Raw genomic sequence first — 13,087 nt, 5'->3', positions numbered from 1 at the left:
CTGAAGAAGAAGCAGGGAATTAGAAAGAATTAGAAAATTATTTATGAAAGTTTAGGTTCGCTTAGAACTAGGACCTTATATGACTCCCAAGACTTGATGAATGCCATGTGGTTAACAAAATTTCCTTCTAGACAAAGAGTCTCCGTGTTCCTTTAAATAGTCCAAGGATCCAAAGATCTACAGCTACAAAAATTAAATGAACAAATAAATAGGAGAAGATCACCATAATATCTGCCAATGTGCCCCACCAAAATGATTGGAATTCCTGCTATTCCTAAAATTATAGCCAAAAAGGCAGATTTTTCCTAGATACTTTGCAGTTAGGCCTAGAATCCAAGTGAGTTTTCCCAGCCCCTCTCCTGCCCTGATATTTGGGATGCAGACCTAATTCCCATCTGTACTTTCTCCTGCTGTGACCAATGCTGCCTTTCATTTAAATTCCAGAGAACAACAACCATAGTTTTTTTCATAGTCCATGACAACCTGCCAACATTCCTCCTCTGTGGTTTATCAATGTTTTACCTGACAGTTAGGTCCTTGTGGTATCCCACCAAAACTTATTTAACTGATGGTATCCCTGAACTATGGTATTACTAGCACAATGTCTCAACGTGCAAAGTTCTTACAGGAATGCCAGCCACACATTTTATTTTGCCACAGTGCAAGCATGAATTCAAAATCTATACTCAAGTTTGCCTTAACTTAGGATCAGTAAATTCTTCTAAAATTATTCCTGCTAAATGATCTCAGTGTTTCTTTAAGTTTCCCAAGAACCCCAGAGAACTATGGTTGCCATAATATCTGTCATCTTTAGGGGGTTCACTCTCTGATGTCCATTTCATGGTGACTTATTCATGAAAGCTATGTATAATTTGGACCTGCCTTGATCAAGGGATACCTGTACTTATTTTTTAAAGTCTGAAATTCAGCTCTCTGATCTTAGAAATTGGGTTGTTGTTTTTTTTGTTTGTTTGTTTTGTTGTTGTTTGTTTTTAGAGAAGGTAGTAAGACAGACTAAGACTATGTGGAAATGTCATGGTATATCTGGTAGGCTGTGTGAAACATACCCCTTGAACCCCATTGCCACTGAGCCAATTCAGACATGATGGTGATCCTACAGGACAAAATAAAACTGCCCCACTGGTTTCCAAGGCTGTAATCTTTATGGAAACAGATTGCCTCATCTTTCTCCCATGAAGCAGCTGTTGGGTTCAAATCTTGACCTTTCAGATAGCAGCTGAGTACTTAACCACTGCATCATCAGAGGTCCTTGCATTGAGCATATGCAAATGATATACCAGACATGAAATCACATTAATGGGAAAGACAGGGGGAAGCTTTCAGAGAGCAAAAACTCACAAGAATACAAGAAATGAGATTCATAACATGCCTCAAAAATAATGTTTATATAAAGAGTTCTGGTGGTGCAGTGGTTAAGGCATTTGGCTGCTAACCAGAAGGTTGGTGGTTCAAACCCAACAGCTGCCCCATGGAAGGAAAATGGAACAATCTACTTCTGTAAAGATTTACAGCCTTGGAAATCCAGTGGGAGTCACTGAGTCAGAATGGACTCAATGAAAGTGGGGTTTTTGGTTTTGAAGCAGAATATGTAAAATTATAAAATAAATACTTGAGACAACTCTTGCTTTCAGACTTCTACTATATATTCAGTTTTCATTTCTTTTCTTCTGTAATATAGGATTAAATAATACCTTGTGGACTTTTACCATTCCATGTCTGTTCAGGTTTCCCCTTCCTTGACTCTATGAGTATCAGAGTGCATTATGTTTCTCATCACAAAATGTTGTTGTTGTTATTAAGTGTCGTTGAGTCGTCTCTGATTCATAGCAACTCTATGCACAGCCGAACGAAATACTGCCCAGTCCTGTGCCAGCCTCATGATCCTTGCTATAACTGAGTTCATCCTTGCAGCCACTGTGTCATTCCATCTCCTGGAGGGTCTTACCCTTCTTTGTTGACCCTCCACTTTACCAACCATGATATCCTTCTCCAGGGAATGATTCCTTGACAACATGACCAAAGTAGGTGAGACTAGGTCTGGCCATTCTCATTTTCAAGGAGCATTCCAGCTGCACTTCTTCCAGGACAGATTTGTTAGTCCTTTTAGCAGACCATGGTACTCCCAGCATTCTTCTCGAACACCACAACTCAAAAGCATCAACTCTTCTTCACTCTTCCTTATCCATTGTCCAGCTCTCACATGCATAAGAGGAAATGGAAAATACCATAGCTTGGTTTAGGCACACCTTAGTCTTCAAGGAGACATCTTTGCTCTTCAGCACTTGAAAGAGTTCTTTTACAACAGATGTGCCCAATGCAATACGTCATCTGATGTCTTGACTGCTGCTTGCATTGGTGTTGATTATAGAACCAAGTAATATGAAGTCCTTGACAACTTCTATTTTTTCTCCATTTATCATAAAGCTGTTTATCAGACCAGTTGTGAGGTTTTTTGTTTTCTTTATATTGAAGTATAATCCATACTGCAGACTCTAGTCTTTAATCTTCATCAATAAGTGCTTCAAGTGGATTTTATCACTCCACGTCTGTTCAGGTTTCACCTTCCTTGACTCTATGGGTATCAGAGTGCATTGTGTTTCTCATCACAAAATGCTCACTGTCACCAAGCAAAGTTGTGTCATCTGTATATCTCAGGTTGTTAATGAGTCTTACCCATCCTGTTGCCACGTTCTTCTTCAAATAATCTAGCTTCTCGGATTATTTGCTCAGCATACAAATTTAATAAGTATGGTGAAAAGATACAACCTTGACACACTCCCTTCTTGATTTTGAACCATGTAGTATCCCCTTGTTCTGTTTGAACGACAGCCTCCTGTACAGGTTCCTTATGAGTACAATCAAGTGTTCTGGAATTCCCATTCTTCTCAATGTTATCCACAATTTGTTATGATCCTCAAAATTGAATGCTTTTACATAGTCAATTAAACACAAGTAAACATCTTTCTAGTATTCTTTGCTTTCACCTAAGATCCATCTGACATCAGCAATGATATCTCTCATTCCACGTCCTCTTCTGAATTCAGCTTGAATTTCTGGAAGTTCTCTGTCAATATACTGCTGCAACCATTTTTTAATTATCTTCAGTAAGATTTTACTTACATGAGATATTAATGATATTGTTCAATAATATCCACAGACTGGAATCACTTTTCTTTGGAATTGGTACAAATATGAATCTCTTCTAGTCAGTTGGCCAGGTAGCTGTCTTCCAAATCCCTTGGCATAGCCAAGTGCATGTCTTCAGTGGGGCATCCATTTGTTAAAATATCTTAATGGGTATTCCATCAATTCCTGGAGGCTTGTTCTTTGCCAATTCCTTCAATGCAGCTTCAACTTCTTCCTTCAGTATCATTGGTTCTTGATCATATGCCACCTCTTGAAATGGATGAACATCAACCAATTCTTTTTCGTACAGTAACTCTGTGTATTCCTTCCATCTTCTTTTGATGTTTCCTGCATCATTCGATATTTTGCCTATAGACTTTCAATGTTGCAACTTGAGGCTTAAATCTTTTCCTCAGTTCTTTCAGCTTGAGAAATGCAGAGTGGGTTCCTCCCTTTTGGTTTTCTAATTCCAGGTCTTTGCATGTTCCATTATAGTAATTGGCTTTGTCTTCTTGAGCTGCTCTTTGAAATCTGCTGTTCAGCTCTTTTATCTTATAACTTCTTTCATTTGCTTTAGCTACTCTCCACTTCCATTTTCACAAAATGGAAACTTAAATAAATAACTGCAGAAACAAACAGTATGATATTAGGTTTGTATGTACAAATGTAGTCTTTTTGGAGGTCCCAAGTTAATGTGTTGTTTCATTCATTGAAAAACAATTAAAATAATAATCTTAATGAAAATCCTAAAATGATTATTTTAAAGTTACACTAAACCTCTGCATAATATAAACTATAACTGTTACCCAAATATTTCAAGACAATTAATTTATGCATTTACTATAATGTGTACTCTTTAATTAACATGATTTCCAAATAAGTGAAATTCTTTACTCATTTTAGATTTTTAAAAGAGAAAAATAATACCTGTATAGAATTACCAGAGGATCACACTGGATACCCTATGTGTACAGCCCATTGTAGCAATAGTCTGGCTGGCTGATTAAAGGTCTCCTCCGTCAGAAAGCCAGTGGAGAGGGCACTGGACTAGGAGCCAGAAGATCAGATATCAGCACTGCACTGTCCCTAGGAAAATCTCTTAGCTTGTATAACTCTCAGTTTTTTCATCTGTAAAATAGGATAAAAATACCCTCTAGCTTTCCCTGCTGGATTATTGATTGGGAGACTCAAAGGAGACAGAGCAAGGCAAAGCATTTTGTAAATGCAAGTCACTATCATTGTAATTTTACTGAACTCATAATTGATATTCTCCTTCTTTAAAGCCACATTTTCAGAATCTAAGGCAGTTAGCCATGTCAGTTCACATACACCACAAAGCTAAATTTGACACAAAGTCATCAAGTTCAAAAGCCCAAACCATGTGTCCTGCCCTTAAGCTTGAACATTAGTCCAACTTTTTTTAAACTAGGGTGAGTCAGTTGGTGTCTCTGTATGGTATTAGTAGCATGCTAATGATAGTCAGCTTTAAGCCTGGACCAGTTTTCCTCTGACCTCAATATTACAGAGTTTCAACTGATACATATTAAAAGCCTGGAAGGCTGGTTGATAAGAAAAATGAAGCAAGGTGCAAATATCCAGGGCTCATCTACTTAAGTCAGTTTAGGACACTGTTACCAGTTGAGAGATTTTCAGCCACTCTGTTTATTTAAATTGGTTTCACCCTTAAGGTGAACTATAAATATACTTTAGGGGTAACCTAGGTAGAGTTGCAATGTAGTCTTTCAATTCAGTTATCAAAAAGTTCCACCCACTAAGTACCTAGTCAATGAATGAATACATTCTCACTTTGTCCCCTAGTTATTCAATCTGGGCAGCAGTTATTTTTCAGAAGGTCCATAGCATCATCTTTTGCCTGTCCCAACTTTGAAGGGTAAAGGGCCACAGCTCAGCAAGGACACGTATGATAGAGAGGAACCTGCTTGAACATTAGCATCAGGACAGCATTTTCATAGCCAGTGGTTCAAATTTCAACTTTCAATTTCCAAGTATCATAACAGCAGGCAAGGTTTCTGTAAATGAACTGACACTTTTCCCTGCCCCTGCCACTTCACAGCCACATTATATCTGGAAGCTAAGATATGGGCACAGGACTTGAGGTGTTTCCATTAGCAGTTTGGTTTGCATCGCTAGATAAAGATGTCTGGGGGAGTCCAAATCTCATTTACCACAAGGCTCCTTTTTATTTTTCCGCTTGCCTTCTATATTGTATAACACAACAAAGTTAAATAGCATAGATTCCCAGGTCAAGGACAAGCAATAAACTAGGCCAACTCTCTAAGAAGTCAAGCAGTAGAAAAGCAAAACTTTTAATAAAAACTAAGGAGCAGGGGAATAAAATCCTACAATTTAATTAGTTTTACATGTTTCAGCCTCCTGATATTTGTACAGTTGCCCTGTACTTCATTACCATGAGCTTAGTTAAGTAAAACAATTAATGAAATAGTAGAAATTTAAAAAAAAATCTGCAGAATTGTTACATCATTTTATCAGAGAAATTTAAACAATAGGATAATATAATTAGCCAATTGGGGCCTAGTGAAGCTGTGAAAGCCAAGCACCTTGCCAATCAATAAATAAAACACTTAAATTAATCTTTTGTAGGGTCCTTTAAGCACTAATATTCTATGCTTCTACTTCCAATGGCAAAGGGATGAAGATAGCTCTTAAGTTCCCAAAAACCTACTGTCATTGAGTCAACTCCAATTCATAGCAAAGTTGAACTGCCTCATATGGTTTCCAAGGCTGTAAATATTTACAGAAGCAGATTGCCACATCTTTCTTCTGCAGGGTGGCAGATGGGCATGAAACACTGACCTTTTGGTTAGCAGCCAACTGATTTAACACTGTACCACAAGGGCTCCTACTCTTAAATTAACTAGTGTAAAATTGGTATACAGGCAGCTCCTGAGTTATGAACAAGATCTGCACCTAAGTGTATCTTTAAGAATTTGTCAGAAAGTCAAAACAGGTACATACAGTTTTTATTTAGCCTTACTTTAGTACAAGAAAAGGTTGAAGCCTTTCCAATGATTTAAAAGCTTCATGGGCAGTAAGTGAAGGCAATTGTGATGAAAGACTGTTGCAAGTAGGGGTTGATTCAATCATTTTAAGTGAGGTCCAATTATATAACATTAAATGACAAGTAGGAGTTGTCCATTAAATCAGACATGTTCACAACCCGGAGATGGCCTGTGCTTAATATAACCTAATTGATAATACGAAAACTTTATTTTATCCATTTATTTCAGGATCTCTTCCAAAATACTTTCTCCTTTGGTTCTTATCTATCCTTTGGTAATTGCACTGACAAGCAAAGAATTGTCAAAGAGATGGCATAGACAAATAAATAGCCAACAAATAATATAGCTAAGCTCTTTATATTAAAGCCTCATCTATAATCAGGAGTCCAAACAAATTGTTTGTGAAATATTTTTAAAATTCTTCCTATATCTATCTTTTCTCTGTGTGGTTTGGGCCTTAAAACATCCCATGTGAGATCCTGGATGTTGCTTGCTTCTAACTAATGAATGGAATGTATTTAACAACTTTGACTAAACAGCTTTGATGGTCCCTACAAATTACAAAAGAGGGGAAATGCGGTCAATGATGATTCCGCTCCAGTACATTGTGCTACTAGTTGGCCTCAATCCTGACCTAGAAGGAACAACTTCAAGGCTGGAAATTAATTTAGAGTCTATTCCAGGTCAGTTCTTGGCAACTTTGCTAGAGGAACTATTAATGCCAACCTCAACAGAAATAAACACACGCCCATTAGGAAATGGAGTAAGACCATCAGTCATTTCACATAAGACAAATAACAAATCCTGCCAAATCATGAACCTACCAACTCAAAACTGATACAAGCACAAATTTGAAAATGTGATAGTAGGTAATATCCCATCAAAAGTTATAGAGTTCAAAGGTTGCAGAGTTAATATACCATACCAAAATATTCCAAATGCAATCATTTCATAATTCAAGCTAAACTGAAAATGCTTTAAAATACTATACTGTAATTTAGGACTTTTCACTATGAATTATCTTTTGTAATTAGCATAATTAAAGGTACTCCCAAAGATATGTTTCTGGGTTATGTGAAAATGTCATTATCCTAAAAACAACAGTCAACTAAAAATATTAAAACTTGACGAGTAGTCTCTTGGCTCAATTTTTAAAACACTTTTCCAATATCTCTAAAGGTGGAGAAATTTATAGTCATCAAGTAGATACAGAATTTTCACAATTAGACCTAGTAGAAGGGATTTCATCTATTTTTATGTTTCAATAAACAACCACAAATTTGAATTAGGAAACTATATTATACGATCATATTGAAAAATATGTCCTGGGTGGTTTATGTATGAGTATTTTAAACTAGCTTTGCATCTACAGAACTGGATTAGAAGATTACTTTTCTGGGATCTGTCCTAAAACAAAAGGGGCAACGAATGAACGAACTTACTACCGTTGAATCGGATCCTACTCATAGTGACCTCTTCTTGGGTTTTCGAGGTGGTATCACTAGGGAAATAGATTGCCCAACCTTCCTTCTGGGGAGTGGCAGGTCCATACTAAAGTCTGTCTCATGTGACCTGCAGACAGGGAGACTTGTTTTCACCTGAGCAAGGTTTACTAGTGCTGATACCGCAAAAGAGTGAGTAAGTGATGAGGGGAATGAGGCCAGGACTGGACAGGAACAAAGTTAGGAGAAACTGACCTAGCTATAGGACTGATGCACAAGGAGGTAGTCTACAGTCAAATGACCAGTCCAAAAAGGCACAGTGATCCTCGAGCTTGTTTGCAGAAGTCGTCAGTATCTGAGATCCACTGAGCAGGTAAAGCCTGGCAAAATGAGGTTTTAGGCACTAGATAATCCATCAAGACAAATGAGACTGTCACTATAGACCTGGATCAGGGTCCCAGAAAAAAAGCATGTGGCACATTCAGGGTAGGATAATTCAAGGAGGTTTGATAAAGGAACTATTTCCAAAGGTGTAGGACTAGGACCACAAAGGAGAATACAATGCCCAGGAGCTAGTAATATCCAGGAGTACTTGGGTGGTGCAGATGGTTAACATGCTTGCCTCTTAACTGAAAGGTTGGAGGTTCAAGCCCACTCAGAGGCATCTCAGAAGAAAAGCCTGGCGCTCTGCTTTCAACCACTGAAAACCCTAAGAAGCACAATTTTACTCTGACACACACTGGGTCACCATGAGTTGGAATCAACTTGACAGCAACTGGTTTTTTAGTAACAGCTGGACTGTAACCATCCCTAGGACAGAAGGATGAGGAGTTGGAGCAGTTCCTAGAATCTTAAGTAGAGGACCACCTGGAAAGGAGCTTTGACAAATCTTTCAGGAAGGATGCAGGCAGCTTAAGGTAATGCCAAAGGAAAGATACAAATACTCTTAGCTCCACTCACTCCCTGATATCTCCTGCTAGAGCTTGCTATTTGCCAAACTCAGCTGAAGGCCCTAAGCTAAAGGTTGATCGTTTATGTAGGCTGGTAAACAAGTGGGAGGGAGAAGCAGATGGAAAAGGATGGAAAGTGGTTCTGGAAGAACAAGCAGAAGAAAGATGGTATACCCAAGAGAGGATTCTATTCCAAGTATAATTCCAAAAAATAAGTAGAGGTATGAGGATGACACTCTAGCATCCTAGGGGAAGGGGCTGACATAGTTACATAGGATATTAGGACCCAAGTCAGGCAAAACTGAATCAGAAGAGGACTCCACTGTCACAGGAAGTCAGAATGCTAAGTAGAAACCAAGGCAGAAGGCTGCTGGCACAAGTTATTCCAGTGATGTGGGGGAGTCAGAGAGCGTCCCCAGGTACACTGGAGGACTGGCCGCAGAGCAGAACAGCTCATCGCAGACCCAGTTCACTGATACCTTTGGCATTGAATGACTCTGCCTGAATCAGGATTAACATAAGAACTGGGCAGTACTGGGACTATATCCAAGACCAGCAGTATCTGCAACTGAGAGAATATGGGAAAGGTGGGAGCTAACAATTTGATAGGACATGTATCAGAAGGGTCCTGGCAGGAAATGGATGGACACTCCTACTGGAAAATGTGAAGAGAGTTTAATAAAGGGATTATTTACAAAGTTGTAGAAACAATCACAAGGCATGTATGCTTTACTCAAAAGCTTGGAGCAGGAAGAAGAGGGCAGTTACCAACTCCAGAGCTACTGCCTGATAGATGCCTTGGCCTTCAATTGAGGGACATAGGCGTAGGCAGCCTCTTGGGGAGGAAAATAAGAGGATACATACTTGGCCCTCACTTCCTTCCATCTCTTAAATCTCCTGCAGGACTCTCCAATGACCAAATCTAACCAGGAATCAGAGGACAAGGTTGATGTAGTCCTCACAGGTCAATAGTATAGGTCACAAACAGGATGGAGGAGGGTAGGAAGGGGATCAGATGGGGCAAACAGAAAATGTACAGCATCATGCAATCCTGGTTTAAAAAAAAGAATGATGAGGACCTCCCCTTGAGATATCTATTAATTACAAATGGAAAAATAATAATTTTATAGTAGAGAGACTAGCAGACACCACCTTAACTAAGTGATCAAAGTTCACATCACCAATAATAAAGTACCAGTTTATTTTGATAAAGTACCACCCTTTTATGATGCACTGAGAAGAACACATCACATTCCTGCTCTTTCTACCAAAAATGCATACTTGGAACTAATCTTGAAGAATCATCAGACAATCCCAAATTGAGGAACAATCTACAAAATAATTGGATTAGACACTTCAAAAATATCAATGTCATGAAAAACCAAGAAAGACTGAAGAAATGTTCCAAGTAAAAGGAGACTCAAGGGACATGACAACAGAATGCAATGTGTAATATGAGATTTTCTTTTACTTCAAGAGCATTTGGGGATGAATTGGTGAAACCTGCATGAGGTGTGCAAATTAGATAACACTATTCCTAAGGCAGTGCCCTGTTAGGAACAAGATCTGTTCCTGACTGTGTCTTGAAGATTTTGTTGGTAAGACAGAACAGGTCCATATGGTTCTTATTTGGCCTTACTTTTGTGCAAGAAAAGGCTTGAAGCCTTTTCAGTGATTTAAACACTTTACATGCAGCAAGTGAAAGTGATTGTGATGAAGAATTTGTTGTGCATATGGGTTGGTTCAATTGTTTCAAAGTGAGGGCAAATTTACATAACTTTAAAGGTCAAATGGGAATTTTTTGAAAGTAGGACATTTGTAACCAGGTTGCCTGTGTATCAATTGGAACTTCCTGATTTGGGTTATTTTGCTATTGTTATGTAATTAAAAAGCCCTTGCTTTTAGATAACACCCTATGAAGTATTTGGAGGTCTAGGGGTATCATGTCAGGAAAAAATACATGAAAATAACAAATGTCATAAAACATTAACATCTGGGGATTTACATGAAAGGTGTATAGGAATTACATTACTATTTTTGCAGCTGTTCTGTAAATCTGACACATGTCCAAATAAAAATGAGGAGAGCTTCTCTGGAGCAGTAACAGTGGCACTGGAGAGAAAGGAACATGTGGGGAGTAAAGAGAACAATCACCACTTGTCAGTTTGCCATGCTCTAATGACAAGTGTTGCTATGATTTGGGAAGCTATGCCACCAGTATTTCAAATACCAGCAGAGTTATTCATGGTGGACAGGTTTCAGTTGAGCTTCCAGACTAAGACACACTAGGAATAAAGGCCTAGCAATCTACCTCTAAAAATTAACCAACAAAATCCCTATGGATCACAGAATACTGTCCAAGAGTTCAACTCACTCACTTTGACATGACATCAGGAGGGACCAATCACTGGATAAGGACATGATGCTTCATAAAATGCAGGACCAATGAAATCAAGGAAAACCCTTAATGAGATGAATTGGCACAAGGACCACAGCAATGGACAATCAAATTCTAAAGGCAGTGTAGGACGGGGCAATGTTTCATTCTGTCACCACAAATCAGAGCTGACTCAATGGCAACTAACAACAGCAGAGCAGACAAGATTTAAGTGATAAATTACATGTGAGGGGTTTACAGTGCGCATTACGACTTCTGTTCTGGACCACAATGTAGTGGAGAAGTCATCACTTCAGTCACCATCAGCACGAACTGCGAAGTTGTCTGAATAATTTTTACATGTCCCTGGCTAAAGAATTCAAATACCTATAGGTCTCTCTATAAGTTATTTATTATATTTCTATTTCATTGACATTGGGGTGACACAGTCATTAAGTATTGAGAGATCCAAAGAAGGATCCTAAAATTCTAGCTCATCAATAGTAATAAGAGCTTGATTCTTTTCCCCAAGAAAAGCAAGCAATTGTGAACTTGACACAGCATGGGAAGAAAAAAATGCCTCTGGCAAATCAGTTACTCTTTTCTAGTCTTCCCTGGTGTACAGAGTTGCTTAGAGATCTTCCAAAGCACAAGAACATTTGGGATCCAAAAGTATTTGCAATGTATGAGAGAGTGATTATCTGGAAATGATGGGAGAAGTAGGCTGTGAAAGAGAACATTCCAAACTCATTTATCCTCTTGTAAAACCTTTTTTCAGAAAAAGTCAGAGGAGAGGGAACAGGACAGAGCAAGGAAGCAGAGGCAGGGATCCAGGTAAGGCTGGGGATGTAGGCCACGGCCCTCAAGCAGCGGGAAAGAGGCAGGGATCTATGTAAGGGGAAGGTGCAGAGGGTGGATAGGTTTTGAACAGCTAAGGGAGACAAACTTGTCTGTCAGTTTGCCCTACTGTGGTGGCATGTTGCTGTGAGGCTTGAGGCTGTGCCACTGGTGTCTCAAACCCATTAGGGCTGCACATGGTGCACAGGTTTCAACAGCTTACAGACTGAGACACACTAGGAAGAAGGAGGAGGCCATCCACTTCTCAAAGAAATGGACAAAGAAAACCTTATGAACAGCAGAGAAACACTGTCTGATACATTACTGTGCAACTTTATGAATAGCATGGAAACATTGTCCGATACAGTGCAGGACGGTAAGCCACTTAGGTCAGAAGACTCTCAAAATAGGACTGGGAAAGAGCTCCATGATCAGAGTAGAACCAGTCTTAATGACATGGATAAGGTAAAACTTTTGAAACCTCCATTTGATGACATGCCAGGACTCAAGTTAAGGAGAAACAGCTGCAAACATCCATTAATAATCAGAACATGGAATGTACGAAGCGTGAATCTAGGAAAATTGGAAGTTGTCAAAAATGAAATGGAGCACATAAAGAGTAATATTCTAGGCATTAGTGAGCTGAAATGGACTGGTTTTTGCCATGTAAATCAGACCACCATGTGGTCTAATATGCCGGGAATGACAATTTGAAGAGGAATGTTGTGGCATTCATCATCACAAAGGATGTTTCAAGATCTGTCCTGAAGTACAACACTGTCAGTGATAGGATAATATCCTTCACTTACAAGGAAGACCAGTTAATATGACAATTATTCAAATTTATGCACCAACTACCAAAGCCAAAGATAAGGAAATTGAGGATTTGTATCACAGTCTGCAGTCTGAAATTGACCGAATATGCAATCAGGATGTGTTAATTATCACTGGTGACTGGAACGCAAAAGTTGGAAACAAAGAAGAATCACCAGTAGTTGGAAAATTTGGCCTTGGTGACAGAAATGATACTGGAAATCACAAGATAGAATTTTGCAAGACCAACGACTTATTCATTGCAAATACCTTTCTTCAACAACACAAACAGCATCCGTACATGTGGACTTTACCAGATGGAATACACAGGAATCAGATTGACTACATCTGTGAAAAGAGGCAATAGAAAAGCTCAATATTGTCAGCCAAAACCAGGTCAGGAGCTGATTGTGAAACAAACCATCAACTGCTCATATGCAAGTTCAACTTGAAGTTAAAGACAATTAAAACAAGTCCACA

Source organism: Orycteropus afer, unplaced genomic scaffold, assembly GCF_000298275.1.
Source record: "Orycteropus afer afer isolate SDZICR_OR568_19922 unplaced genomic scaffold, OryAfe1.0 scaffold00343, whole genome shotgun sequence".
Lineage (NCBI taxonomy): Eukaryota > Metazoa > Chordata > Mammalia > Tubulidentata > Orycteropodidae > Orycteropus > Orycteropus afer.
The sequence above is the reverse complement of the archived record's forward strand: the minus strand, read 5'-3'. Positions refer to the sequence as shown.